Source organism: Diachasma alloeum, unplaced genomic scaffold (genome assembly GCF_001412515.2).
Source record: "Diachasma alloeum isolate Michigan unplaced genomic scaffold, Dall2.0 Dall_scaffold_00285, whole genome shotgun sequence".
Lineage (NCBI taxonomy): Eukaryota > Metazoa > Arthropoda > Insecta > Hymenoptera > Braconidae > Diachasma > Diachasma alloeum.
In genome coordinates, this window is record NW_021680424.1 from 490,130 (window position 1) to 503,574 (window position 13,445).

Genomic DNA, 13,445 nt, shown 5'->3' on the forward strand with positions numbered 1-13,445 from the left:
CTTTCATTATTTTTCCTCTTCTAAATCTTCTCTTTCCCCTAANCCCTCCCCCCGTGAAAAAAATGTAATTTGAGTTCAAACTGAAAATGGCCACGTCACTCAATACATTACGCATGACGGGTATAATATTCTCCTCTTGTCCTCCAATCATCTCTCGCTGGTATTTCCGTTCCATGATGAAACATCGAGATGGAGTAAAAAAAATTGTAAAAAGGCGCTCAGCAGGTGCGTGGAGATAATGTTTCGCGAAATCTCATTTTGAGTAAGTGCGGTAGCTGGGGGGGAATCCGCGGCCAATGGACATTCAATCTGGAATAGAGTTTTAGGCGAAGTGAGGGCGGACGGAGAGAAATATTCAATAAAAATTATGTATCTTTTCCGTAATTCCTGGGCGAAATGTGGTTTTTGTAGGACATTTTACGGAGCTGTCACGGAATTTTTCCAGAGCGTTCCGTAATTTTTATCTTAATCTCCTGTGCAAAAATTACGATACCGTCACTCAAATTTTCTGTGTCGATTCCGTAATCGGTGAGTGAATTGTGAGTTCTGTAATTTTTACTGAATATTTCTCTTCGTGTGTGTAGTGGTATTTTATACATTTACAATTTTAACGCATTTCGTGATTGAATATTCATAATATTTAAAAATCAAAGAAAAATCAATGAAAAAGGTTAATTTCATTAAAATTTTCAGGGAAATATGAAATTTTATTAATTTTTACTCTTCAATGGAATTCAACGCCACTCTTTTGAAAATTACTAGTCTAGATCTCATTTTGAGTAAGTGCGGTAGCTGAGGGAATCGCGACCAATCGACATTCGATCTGGAATACATAGTTTAGATTTTTAGGAGATGTGGAACGATCGAGGGGAGACGAAGAGTGATGGGTTTTGAGAGTGAGGGGGATACCTGCTGAGGGAATAATTAACGGAGTTATTGATTCGGAGTAAGTGTTTCAAGGTTTTTTCGGGAGAAACCCCACGGATTTTCGATGGATCATTTTTTCGGGGGGTTTAATTTATTGGAGATTCCTTTGAATCGTCAGGTCGGCGGTCGGTTGGGAGATTAATATGGAAATTTCGGGAGTTTATGAAATATCGGTTTGTTGTTTCAACGAATGAAGCGATTTGTTATGGGGACGACGGGGGATTTCTCATAGGGAAATCGTGGAGTTTACGCTGGGAGGGCCCACATGTGCGTGTTAATCAATCAAAAGAATATTGAAATGTCTAGTTTCATCAATTTTTATTCAGTAATAAATCTATCACATGAGGGACACAAAAAATTAAAACTTTCCCTGGGCTGTACAAATTTCTACAGTTGTAGAATTTTTAGTCGAATAACAATGCAATTTTTAATATTTAATTGTTGGCTGAAATTTCCAGTACACTTTTTGGAAATTTTTCTCAAGTGTCAGTTTGGAATTTCAAAGAATTTCGTTCGAGAAATTCACAATTTTATGTGAAAATTTAAAAAACTGTAAATTTCAGTTCAATTATTCCACGAAAATTGCAAGAAATCAGGACAATTCTGCTAAATATATTCTTGAATTTTCAATTGACTAAATATTCAAGTAAGTTGGGGAATTCCTGTCTTTTTGCAGTTGAAAAAATCGAAAATTGATTATTTTTTTCCCCCGAATCGAACGCAATATCGCTCTCCTAAAATTCACTACAAAACCCATAAACTTCCAATTTATTCTCACACTGTCAGAAAAAAAATCTCCATTTCCCACAGGAACCTCCCATCATCAAGAGTGAATAAAAGCCTATTTCATTATCGAACACATCCAATCCCATTGTTCCCCACCTATAAAACCCAATGAAAGTTTCACCTTCGATTAATTCCCTTTTTCCCAACACACTCGATTGAAAAACGAAAGGTAACCGAGAAGAGAAAGGGGGAAAAATAATCAAGGCACGAAATTTGAACGCAATCATGGGTGCCTCGTAAATTCATTTCAAGTATCGAATTTCATCGGAACAAACTCAAATTAGGAGAAACCATTTCTTCTCAAATTGCAGTGAACAGGTAAATATCGTGTTACTGGTGGGAGGGGGGGGGGGGCCCGGGGAGCTGTTAATCAAGTGAAACCCTAATGTATCATCTTTTGATATTCCTCGTATATTCATGAGATTAAACTCTAGGACGGAGGTAATTATTTAAATCAGGCATCAAGTTCATCACATGAAGGAAAAAAATTTTTTTTTCATTAATTCACGGGAAAAAAAATATTTTAATTGAGTATAAAATATATTTTATACTCAATTCAAGTATTTTTTTCCGTGTATGTGCGACATTACATCAACTTTATTATTTTTTATTCGGACACTTTAAGAAAATCAAAGAAAAATTGATATAATTGAGATATGATTATAGAGATATCAAGAATTTCATAATTTAATCATTCTTATTTTCTCGTATTGACGATTCATTGATTTTTTTAACTAAAAACCAATCTGAAAAATTTTTGTCTTCAATTTTTGTCATCTTTAACTTATTACAATACTGATAAATTGAAGATAACATTTGTTTCCAAAACTCGACGATAAAAATTTTAACGTCATCATCCAAAGGTGGATTATTATACATATTTTTCTCTTTTAAAAAATTGAAAAATAAATGTTAAAAAATGGAAAAAAATTTCAGTTTTTAAACAGTCAACTCCAAAAAAAATCTTCACAGTCAGAATTCGATTTCATGCAAAAAAAATGAATTTAATTCGTTGTTTTAATTGAAATATGAGAAATAGTGGAGAAATATGGATTGAAAACGTCATTTGAGTCTCCGAAAATCCGTTTATTCAAGGAGAACAGCAATAGCGAAGACATAATGCGGCGGCACATTGAAAAGGCACACTTTTTTCCATTTTTTCCCCCTCATTTTTTCACTCCACACATTACTTCAATCATAGAATCCTTGAGTGGAGGGATTCAGTCACCGGGGACGCCCTAATAAGCCACGGCCCAACTTTTTTCTCCATTTTTTTATATCACAACTTCCTACGTTTCCCACGACATCACGTGCGGTTGCACGTGGTCAGCGGTTTTTTCAGCCTCAAGAATTTGTTTTTTTTCCTTCTCGAAGGGCCTGAGAGGTTTCAGTTTTTTTATCCCTCCCAAGATTATCTATTAATAGACACGTGGACGAGCAACTTTTTCAAACTCTATTCAAATTTTTTTTTGTGGTTGGGGCTTTTTTTTTGTCGGGGTGTCAAAAATGTGTAAAGCATCTTCGAGAAGTCGGAGGCTTCTTATTCTTCGGCGAAAGAAATGTAACTTTACACGCCTTTGACGAGTTCTTATACTTTTGTATGCATTCCGGGGATGTTTTCTCTTATTTCGTCGGGTTTTTGTGCGTTTTTCACTACTGACAAACCTGTTTTTGTTTGGGGAATCGTGAACGGATTAAATTACTCGCAGAAATTGTCACAACATTTTTATATTTTTTTTAATTTGAGAAAAATAGTGAGAAGAAAAATTTAAACAAGAGAGAACAATCAGAATTTGAAAACTTAATTATTGATAACTGATGATTTTTTCATTTATGAAAATAGAAATTCTTTTCTTTCCTTCTGTCAGTTTTTTACTCAATTTTTAATTTCAATTTTTTTTATGTTCTGTTTTTTATGACGATATCAATGATTGTATTGGCAGAATTGATTCCATTGGAGCAATTCAAAATATTTCTCTTATTTGAGAAAAATGGAGAAAAAAAAATCAACTACAAGACAACAATCCAAATTTCAAATTCATTAATTAATATAATAAAAACAATTATCATCAATTATTAATCATTACTTGGTTATCAATAATTAATGATTTTAGTTAAAAAATGAAAACTCGCTTCTTCTGAGGTTTTTATTTAATTTTTAATTTTAAGATTGGGTTTTTCACTCTTTGTTCTCTTTTTTTTTAATGACAAAATTGATGATTGATTACATTGGGTACAGTTGCACGTGCAAAATACCATTAACCCCAGTTGAAAATGTCCCTGTCAAGTAACACGAGCCACACGTGGTTTTTGAAAGTCGATACAATCCAGACCCCATCACCAGCAAATCCTCTGTCGCCACGGTGGGCCCAACGAAATGGACACTAGCGTCTGTTGATGATTGTACCCAGTCAATTTTCCCTAGTTCCTACAAGTGCCTTCATCCACCCGCTGCACAGCTTTTTAGGGTATATTTAGATTTTTGAGAACATGAGTTTGGAAAAAACATGTGGAGGTTTTGGGTATCAGGAGTGGAAATTGCCCTCTCAGGGAGCGATTTATCTCGTTGAGGGCTCTTGAGGGTGACAGAGATTTCGTCTATTATGATAACAGAATGCTCTTAACTGTTTATGGTTGTTTCGAGTTTCAAATGGCTTTCAGGGGGTGATTAGGATTTTTGGAACTGAAAAATGGGACAAAATTCTTATCTTCATTTTTTTAACTTTCAAATTATCATCAAAGTTGGGAATTACAGATTTTTTTTTGTGATTTGAAGATGAAATTGTGGATTTGTCGTCTGCATGTGCTGTATTACATTTCTTTTATTATTTCTCATTCGGAAATTTGCGAAAAAATCAATATTGAATTAAATTAAATAAATTTGAGATGTTCTTAATTATTATAGAGATATTCATGAACATTTTCAGTATTCGATCATTTTTATTCCTCAATATGAACCTCCACTTTTTGACCCTTAAATTCTGACACTCAGTGCCTGACCCTTACATCACACTTGAGAGGGCTCACAGCATCGTCTTCGCATTGAAATATCCATCCCCCGATTGAGCCTAAAATATACTTGAATCAAGTATACTTTACTCAATTCGGGAATATTTTTTCTCCGTGCCACAGCAATCATTAACCAAAAATATCAATTTTTCCACCATCTCAACATCTTCAAAGTGCTCTCATCCCCGTCACCATTGAAGCACTCCTCAGATACAAATATTTCTATCATTCACTCAATATAATACCGAAATACGACAATAGCTCTCTTTCTCCCCCATTCAGAATACATTCTTAAGCCCTCAAAAGGCAGGTTAGGCACCCATGTCCACAGTCGCAGCTCGAAATCCCCCCGGATCTCCACCGACTCATCCCAACACCAGCACTCGGCACCCCTACCGTACGCCAGTGGACCATTATCCACTTAGTGTAGGTTTCTGAGCCCTCGATATATACATTGGACCGCCGTAAAAAAGCCCCGATGGTCTCCTTTATCCCGAGTTTCTTTAGTTAGATTTACGATTTCTCGTGCACGTGTTCACAAAGGATCACTGGTCGTTTCAAAAGGGCCCCGAGAGCTGGAAATTGTGAGGGAGACGGGGCCCATTGTGTCCCCCCGGGTGAACGTGGGAGGGGGGAAGGGCCCCAGGGAGAGCATCAGTCCCTCGCGTGAGTTGAGACCAATTGAGGAAAAACGGGAGGAAAATCGAAACGTAAGTGGCGAGATATAGGGGCCCGGGAGGGGGGGGCTATTCTGTAGTCATTCAGGGTGATGTCAGTGTATTTATGGCGGGGTTTAGGTAGTTTGGGGCTACAATCTTTTTATAAGGGCTTTCCAATCATTTTTCGGGGAACGGGAAATCGATTTTATTCTATTGACTTTGAAGGCCGGGGGAGAATTGGGATTTTTTATTGGTGGTGATGATGTCGATTACAGGATTATTTTACGATCATTTTTATTGTGACGTGATGAATTTTCAATTTATTTTTATCTTCTTGGGTTTTATAGGAGTTTTTGAATAATTTATTAAATAGAAAATATTTGAAATTTTGATTTTCAATTCATTTTGTAAATTTTCCTCAAAAGAGGTTCCGTAATGAGATGAATTGGGGAAAATGAGAGGAAAATCTAAAGGTAAGTGGCGAGATATAGGGGCCCGGGAGGGGGGGCTATTCTGTAGTCATTCAGGGTGATGTCAGTGTATTTATGGCGGGGTTTAGGTAGTTTGGGGCTACAATCTTTTTATAAGGGCTTTCCAATCATTTTTCGGGGAACGGGAAATCGATTTTATTCTATTGACTTTGAAGGCCGGGGGAGAATTGGGATTTTTTATTGGTGGTGATGATGTCGATTACAGGATTATTTTACGATCATTTTTATTGTGACGTGATGAATTTTCAATTTATTTTTATCTTCTTGGGTTTTATAGGAGTTTTTGAATAATTTATTAAATAGAAAATATTTGAAATTTTGATTTTCAATTCATTTTGTAAATTTTCCTCAAAAGAGGTTCCGTAATGAGATGAATTGGGGAAAATGAGAGGAAAATCTAAAGGTAAGTGGCGAGATATAGGGGCCCGGGAGGGGGGGCTATTCTGTAGTCATTCAGGGTGATGTCAGTGTATTTATGGCGGGGTTTAGGTAGTTTGGGGCTACAATCTTTTTATAAGGGCTTTTCAATCATTTTTCGGGGAACGGGAAATCGATTTTATTTTATTGACTTTGAAGGCCGGGGGAGAATTGGGATTTTTTATTGGTGGTGATGATGTCGATTACAGGATTATTTTACGATCATTTTTATTGTGACGTGAAACGCCCAATTTATTCTCATTTTTTTTTGTTTTTGATACGAGGTTTTAAATAATTTATTTAATAGAAAGCATTTAAAATTTTAATTTGCAATGTATTTTACAAATTTTCCTCAAAAGAGATTCCGTAATAAGATGATTTTGGAGTAAATGAGAGGAAAATCCTAATTTTTTTCAAATTAAATCGGAAGAATTAATTTTAAAAAAAGAATGCACCACTTTTTTTTAAAATTTAATAGTTGCTTAAAATTCTTCAACCATATTATCGAAGAAACAAGAATACTTCATGCTAAATTCTCAAAAAACTCCCCGTTTTACCCCAATTTTTTCCTAAATATCCGAAACACCAAATTTCAACTGTAATTTTTATTTTCAATACCTCGAAAACTACTTTACCAAAACGAATACTCTTTTCGAATTCTCTACAAAAATTTATTGCTCAATCTCATCCTCCCTTCACACGAATAAAAATCTCAATCCAAGCTGCCTCTTCCCCTCGATTTAACCCTCTAAAAATATTATTATAACTCGGAACGCTTCCATTCATTCCATCTAAACAGACCAACAATCCTCGTTTTTAAAAAAATCCCCGAGGCAAGAACTCACTCACCTGGCACTAGTCTAAATGACAATGCGAGCTATTTCACTCGGGATTGACTTAAATATGTCTATTATCGAAGCCAATAAGCCATGTGACACCTGGAGGCTGCCACTCGGAATAAATTCCACGGGCTGATAAATCTCCGGGTTCATTCTCATTCTTTCTCTTGAAAATATTTCCATAGGTCTGACCGAGGATAATATTTCCCGGTGGAATCGCGTTCGAATCGAGGAAAAAGCATTCACATATTATCCCACAAGCAACTGCATCCATTCAGTCTGTGATTCGAGGCGTAGGCGTCTTTTCAGCGTTAAACGTCGTCAAATAATACCGTAATTGTCCCTTTTAGGAGTCGAAAAGGTACATTTTTAAGAAATTTGTCGACCAGTTATATTGTCCTTGGGGGGATGCAGTGAATGAAACGGCTTCTTGGAGCTTTTTCACGAGGCCAAATCATTTTCTGGCAAAATTTTTTTCAATAGCGCAGGAACAAGTCACCGGGAATTTTTTTTTTCACTTTGTTGTGTGGGGAGTCGAGCCACTCGTGGGACACTCTATTATATTTTATCGCCAATTGACAATGGAGGTGATGTACTTTAGGAACTACGGGCGATGCTCGGGAGTCTTGAGAATGCTCGAGGGCACTAGAAAGTTGGAGTAGCAATTTTAAAGGAATTTCATGGTTTAAATTGAAGAAAACGGCGGGAACATAAAAGGAAAAATTGTTCAGGACCTAAAAAATTTCTATTGTTTATTTATTGAAAATACACGAGACTCTCAATTTCAGAAACAAATTATTTCAATTTTTCTAATGATTTCATTCTTCTTTCTTATTTTTTTAAATATCCTACCGTCTTGATTAATTTCTCCAATATATCCATATTTATAAAGAACGAAAAAATAGAAATTTGTAAATTTATCTAGTGAACAAACACAAATTATTTTCGTTAAAAAAAAAGATTATTTTAAATTCTTGTTTCTGCTTTGTGTTAAAAAATTTGTTTTATGTGAAGTGAATGAATTGTTTCAGAGGCAAAATATTTGAAAATATTTTCAAAAACCGTAATTCAATCCCCACGTGCACGTTAAAGCCTCATAAAAATAAGAATAAGAATCTTTTATGTGGCGTAAAATCTCCAGCCGAAAGAAATTTTTTTTCTTCATCCTTCTCCTTGGAGAAAACCCACAGCGGTGTCACGTTGCACTTAAGCGTCATTCGACTGCACCGGGGGGATAGATCCGTGAAGATCCTGCCGATAATCTTAATGGAAGATTTTTTTTATCGAATTGTGTACAAAATATGATGAAAGAGGGAGGCTCAGGTAGTTGGTTATTGCCGGTGTATTATGATGGTTAATGTTTTGTAATCTGATCGGTGGAGTGGGTCTTCTGTAACTGTGGAATTTGTCGTATCATTCGGGAGCGATTTAGTGGTCTATTTGATCATTTTATTGAATCATAAAAAAAAATTGTATGAAATAATTTCATACAATTTTTTCGTTGAATTTCTCAATTGTTTTCATTGAAATAATTTTTTATATCAGAATTGAAAATTTCAAGTGAAAAAAAAATAAATTTATGAATACGAAATAAATTAAAAATATAATAACAAGAAAAAATGGAAAAACTTATTGAATTATCTTGAGATTAAAAAATTGAACTCATTTAATCACTTAGTTCGATCATAAAAAAAATAAAACAATTTAATTCCACCTTTTTAAATTAAATTTTTCAATTCTTTGCACTCAATTAATTTTTGTATACAAGAATTGACGAAAACAAACTGAATGTGAAATATAAATAGAACAAAAATCTAAAAAGTAATTAAAAATGTGAATTTTCAACTGCACTTCCCAAATAAATAAAAATTGAACTTACCGACACCCCAAAAATAAAAACCGCCCTCTGCCGTAGAAGTCCCCAAGTTTCGAGCCCAGGGGGGTTGAAAAAATTGCTGACAGATGGTGCCCCACACCACGTCCAAGGATCCCGTATCCTCGATGAATGAAACCCCCATAATTGGCCCCACCATAATACCCCACCACTTCCCTTCAATACTTCTCCCTCCGAAAATTAAAAAGCCAATATATAATACCAAATAACAACCATTTCTCTCAATTCTCCATCCCAAAATTATTTAATTGAAGTTTTGAAATTGGTATGATTGAACCAGTCGCAATTATCCCAATCATCCTCTTTCAACCTCATTATGTTATTAATTTTTTCCCCTCAATTTTCGTCTGCAATTATCATTTTTTATCCCATTAAAATTACCCTCTCCTTCTAATTACTCTCTCCTCCAACAATTATCGTTATTTCCTTAAGACTAAGTGAGGGTTCGAGAAATAAACAAAAAATTCACGTCACACAGTATTTTTATTCAAAAGTAAAAAATCCTTAAACCTAAACACACAAGTTTTATTGTAAAAAAAAATCATGCAGAGTCAAACCAAAAAATTTAGTACAAAATTATCGATAAGTGCGCAATAACCTAGCGATTACAAGTGCAAAAAACCCATAAAGAGAACTAAAATTTAGAAAAAAAAAATGATAAGATGGGAAACGATCATTGAAGAGCAGTTGCCCTCCGCACACGATCGTTTGTTCTACAGATATCACAATGCATCGCTCGAGCCGTGATTCACTTAGTCTAATGAACCTGTGCTACCCTAGTCTACAATTACCATCACAGTTGAAAATCAATCTAATCAATCTATTGCACCGTCGATTGCCACATTTTCAATAAAACTCTTTCTGGAAGACATGAGATTCAATAACACAAAATTTTCTCAATCAATTATCACAGTCGCCTCGTCACAATCATCATAAACTAAAATCACAGTTTAAAAGAACTTAGTTAACCCTAAATTATCACAGACGATCATATTATGCGTTATAATATGCACTGGGCGGCCTATTTATCGAATCGAATCGATACATTTCAGTAACTCTAGCAAAAGTCTATCCTAAAGAAAGTAATTCAATGAAAAAAATTGTCCAAATAATTTTCCCTAGACCTAAAATCACAGTTTAAATCGTCTCCCCCTCAGCTTATAAAAAAAATCGAGATCTAATTGTTAACTGATTAATCACCAACCTTATCCCCGAATATTGCAGCTGAACCCCTCCAGTAAACTCTAGTGCGATGCAAAGTATACAGAAGTAATCGAATTAAAGCTCCCTACCAGGAGATAATTAAACCCGAGAAAAAAACTGTCGAAATTAACCCTAAATGATTATACTGTCGCAAAATAAATTCACGTCCGCAGAGGTGAATTACCTTAAGAATAAGTCTTCCTCTCCCCCGGGGATGAGTCCCATCGTGATGGCATTGCGAGCCGGAAGCTGACAGGTTTCACTGGATGACAGCCCTCTCCCGCCTCTCGTTCTCCAGGTTCTCGTTGTCGATGTTTCTCGCCTCGTTCTCGTCCATCAGCATCAGCGCCGGACGTTTTTTGTTGGCTTTGGATTTTTTCTGGGCCCTCTGGTGCACAGAAGTCTTGATGAACTTCATGATCTTCTTCAGGATCAAAACGCGTTCAGCTGTCAACAGCTCAGCGGCGTTGCAGACAATGAATGCAGTCTTCATGTTGATGATGTTGATAATTGTCTTGATGATGTTGACAATTGGATGAAGGATGTTGACAATTGTCTCGATGATTTATCACAAACAAAACAGTCGGATGAACTCGAGAGTTCAGTGGAATCGGATCAGAAGTCCGCACGCAACTTCTTATCAGACTGATAATGTCTTCTTTAATTTTTTTTTTATGAAAAACTGCACGTGTTCAAGTGAATCCCGAGCCACCGGTTATTCCGGTGCCTTCGAGTGGGTGTGATTGAATGTGGGTTGAGGAGGACTCGTCTCGGCTTATATACACTCATCCCCGAACGCATGCGCGGGGAAGGGGGGACACACGGTCTACACGAATACACTTGCGGTGAACTCTGCCTGCAGTGGGAGGGAGACGGACACCCGTCGTCTCTGTTCCTCTCGCATAAACCCCCCATCCTCGATGCAATTGACCTCAAACCAATTTCTAGGTTTTTTTTCCCGCGTCATCTCCAGCAATTTTTCGTAATCTCAATTTTTTAGTGACCCTCCAAAGCTGTTTAGGCGGTGGAGAAAATATCCGGAGGGGAAACTATCTCTTCTCGAGGGCGAGCGATTTTTTTTTATCGCTGGAGCGCCAATAGTTCTCCTGCCGCCGAGTCACGAGGGGGGAAAAAGTCGGGAGCGAGCCGAGCGTGTGCGCAGCACGAGCTGCGCACGGTAGCGGCAGGCGCATGCGCGGCGCGTGACGGAATGAGAAAGAAGAACCGACAACAAGTCAACTGGCAACTATTGCCCCACCTCACGAATCCATTATTTTTTTTCTTCATTTTGACAACAAATTTTTACAATTTTTGCATTTTTCTTGAATCCTCCCCTCTGAATGAGTCTAAAAAAATTTTCACGGGTTAAAAATACTCGTTGCAAGCATTTAAAACAGCCGAAATAGGTGAGAGACATGCGGACAATATTTTTCCAAGCAAAAGGCTGGAGTTATCGACGTTAACTCGTGCTAAACAAGGAGGGGACGATAAAATATTGGACTTGTGCTGGAAGCGAGCCTGGATCGAGCATTGAAAAGAAACTCACGAAGTTGATAGCGGCGCGGGGTAGAGGGGCGCGGGGGGGGGAAGGTCGTGCACGTGTGCCGGACGACGACGAGATAGAGGGAGAGAGACCTGTTATTTTTTGTTGAGATGCGTCGGAGAGAGATGAAAGACTGGAGGAGGATGGAATCCGTGGGCTTTTGTGCGCTCGAGGGAGACGGGGACAGAACCAGAGACTTGTGATTGCATTACGAGAATAACGGGGAGAAGGTTAACCTGTTGCGGGGATGTTTTCGTGCTTGCTCTTTTTATTCTATTTAATTTTTACGTTTTTTACGAAAGGGGGAGCTTTTTGTTCTTGCTGGTTACCTGTTGCATTATTCAAGGTTGTAGTCGATTGGAAATGGGAATTTATGGAGACGGGGGTTTTGTTGGGGTTGAGGTGGGGGGTAATTGGGGGTGGGGTAGGGGATACTGAAGGTTAGGAATAATGTAATGCCATTGTATTGATTTCAGTGCTAATTGGGGACTGATTATAAATTTATATTTTTAATTAAAAAATTTTTTTTTCAGTGGTTGGAGAACATTTTGATTTATTTTATTTTATTTATTTATTTTATTCTCAACGTTGAACCGTTTGAATACATTTTTTTAAATTAAAAAATGATTGGAAAGTTTGAATTTTTAAATTTTTCTCCTGATTAATTTTTAAACAAACAATTTTACGAACTCTGAACAATTTGTCAACAATTTCCATAATTTATTTATAAAAAACGAACATTAAAAAATTGTAATTTTAAAACCTCTTTCTCAACAAAATTTCCAAATTCCACATTAAGAAATCCAAAAAAAAAACCATCACCACATGTCTCAAACCCCAACCAAAAACCCTGAACTCAAACCCCATCCCCACCCATCACCCCTCTATCTCCCATCGCCTATCCCCCTCCAGCCCCCTCTCTCCACACCAATTAAAAAATCCCTTTCACCTCGCCATTCAATTCATGCTAAACTGACCCCTCGTAACGTTCCCCTCCCGTCCCATTCATCCCCCCTGCCTCCCCCCACCTCCCCCAACTGCATGAATGGTGGAAAAAAGGGGTGAGACTGCCCAGTTGGACATTTACAATATTTAGATTCCCTGACCCACCGCACCATCTGCATCTGTCGAATGCCCCTCCCTTTCTCTCAATGCAAATGCCCATTGAACATACTCAGCTTTATCACGTATGTATACACGTTACATACCCTCCCCCCCCTCCCCCTCCCGCCGAGCGCCCCTTGAAATGGAAATGAATGCACATTGTACGACACGGATCAAGGGGATTTCTCATTTTCATTTTATTTAGCTTTATTTTTTCGGATATGTAGCAATGCAAGAGGGTGGCATGTCCCCCCCTGACCCCCCCCCCCCCCTTACACCCTCGCTCATCCATCCATAGGCATCTTTACGGAGTGTAGCTGCTGGTGAGTATAGTGGCAGCTGGAGTTTTGCGCGTGAGAACTCGGTGGCTCCGAGGTTCCCTGGTTCCCTTCGTCGCCACCTGTCCTCGTGCCCTGGGTCTTCGAGACGATATTTCTCTCTCTCTTTCTGTCTTTTCTTTTTTTCTCTCGGTTTCCCCCTTCAATTCTATCGTGTCTTGACGTGTACCCTTATGCCCTCATGGTACACACCCCTCGGGGGAGGGGGAGGGAGGGGGATTTTTTTTTTTTTTTT

General features: G+C 37.5%; 1 protein-coding gene across 1 annotated transcript in view; it reads left to right on the forward strand.

Annotated features, from left to right (window-relative positions):
• The window catches only part of LOC107038619 (tubulin polyglutamylase TTLL4), a 112,572-nt gene that overhangs the window by 61,905 nt on the left and 37,222 nt on the right, over positions 1-13,445 (forward strand). The gene's annotated exons all lie outside the window — the stretch shown is intronic.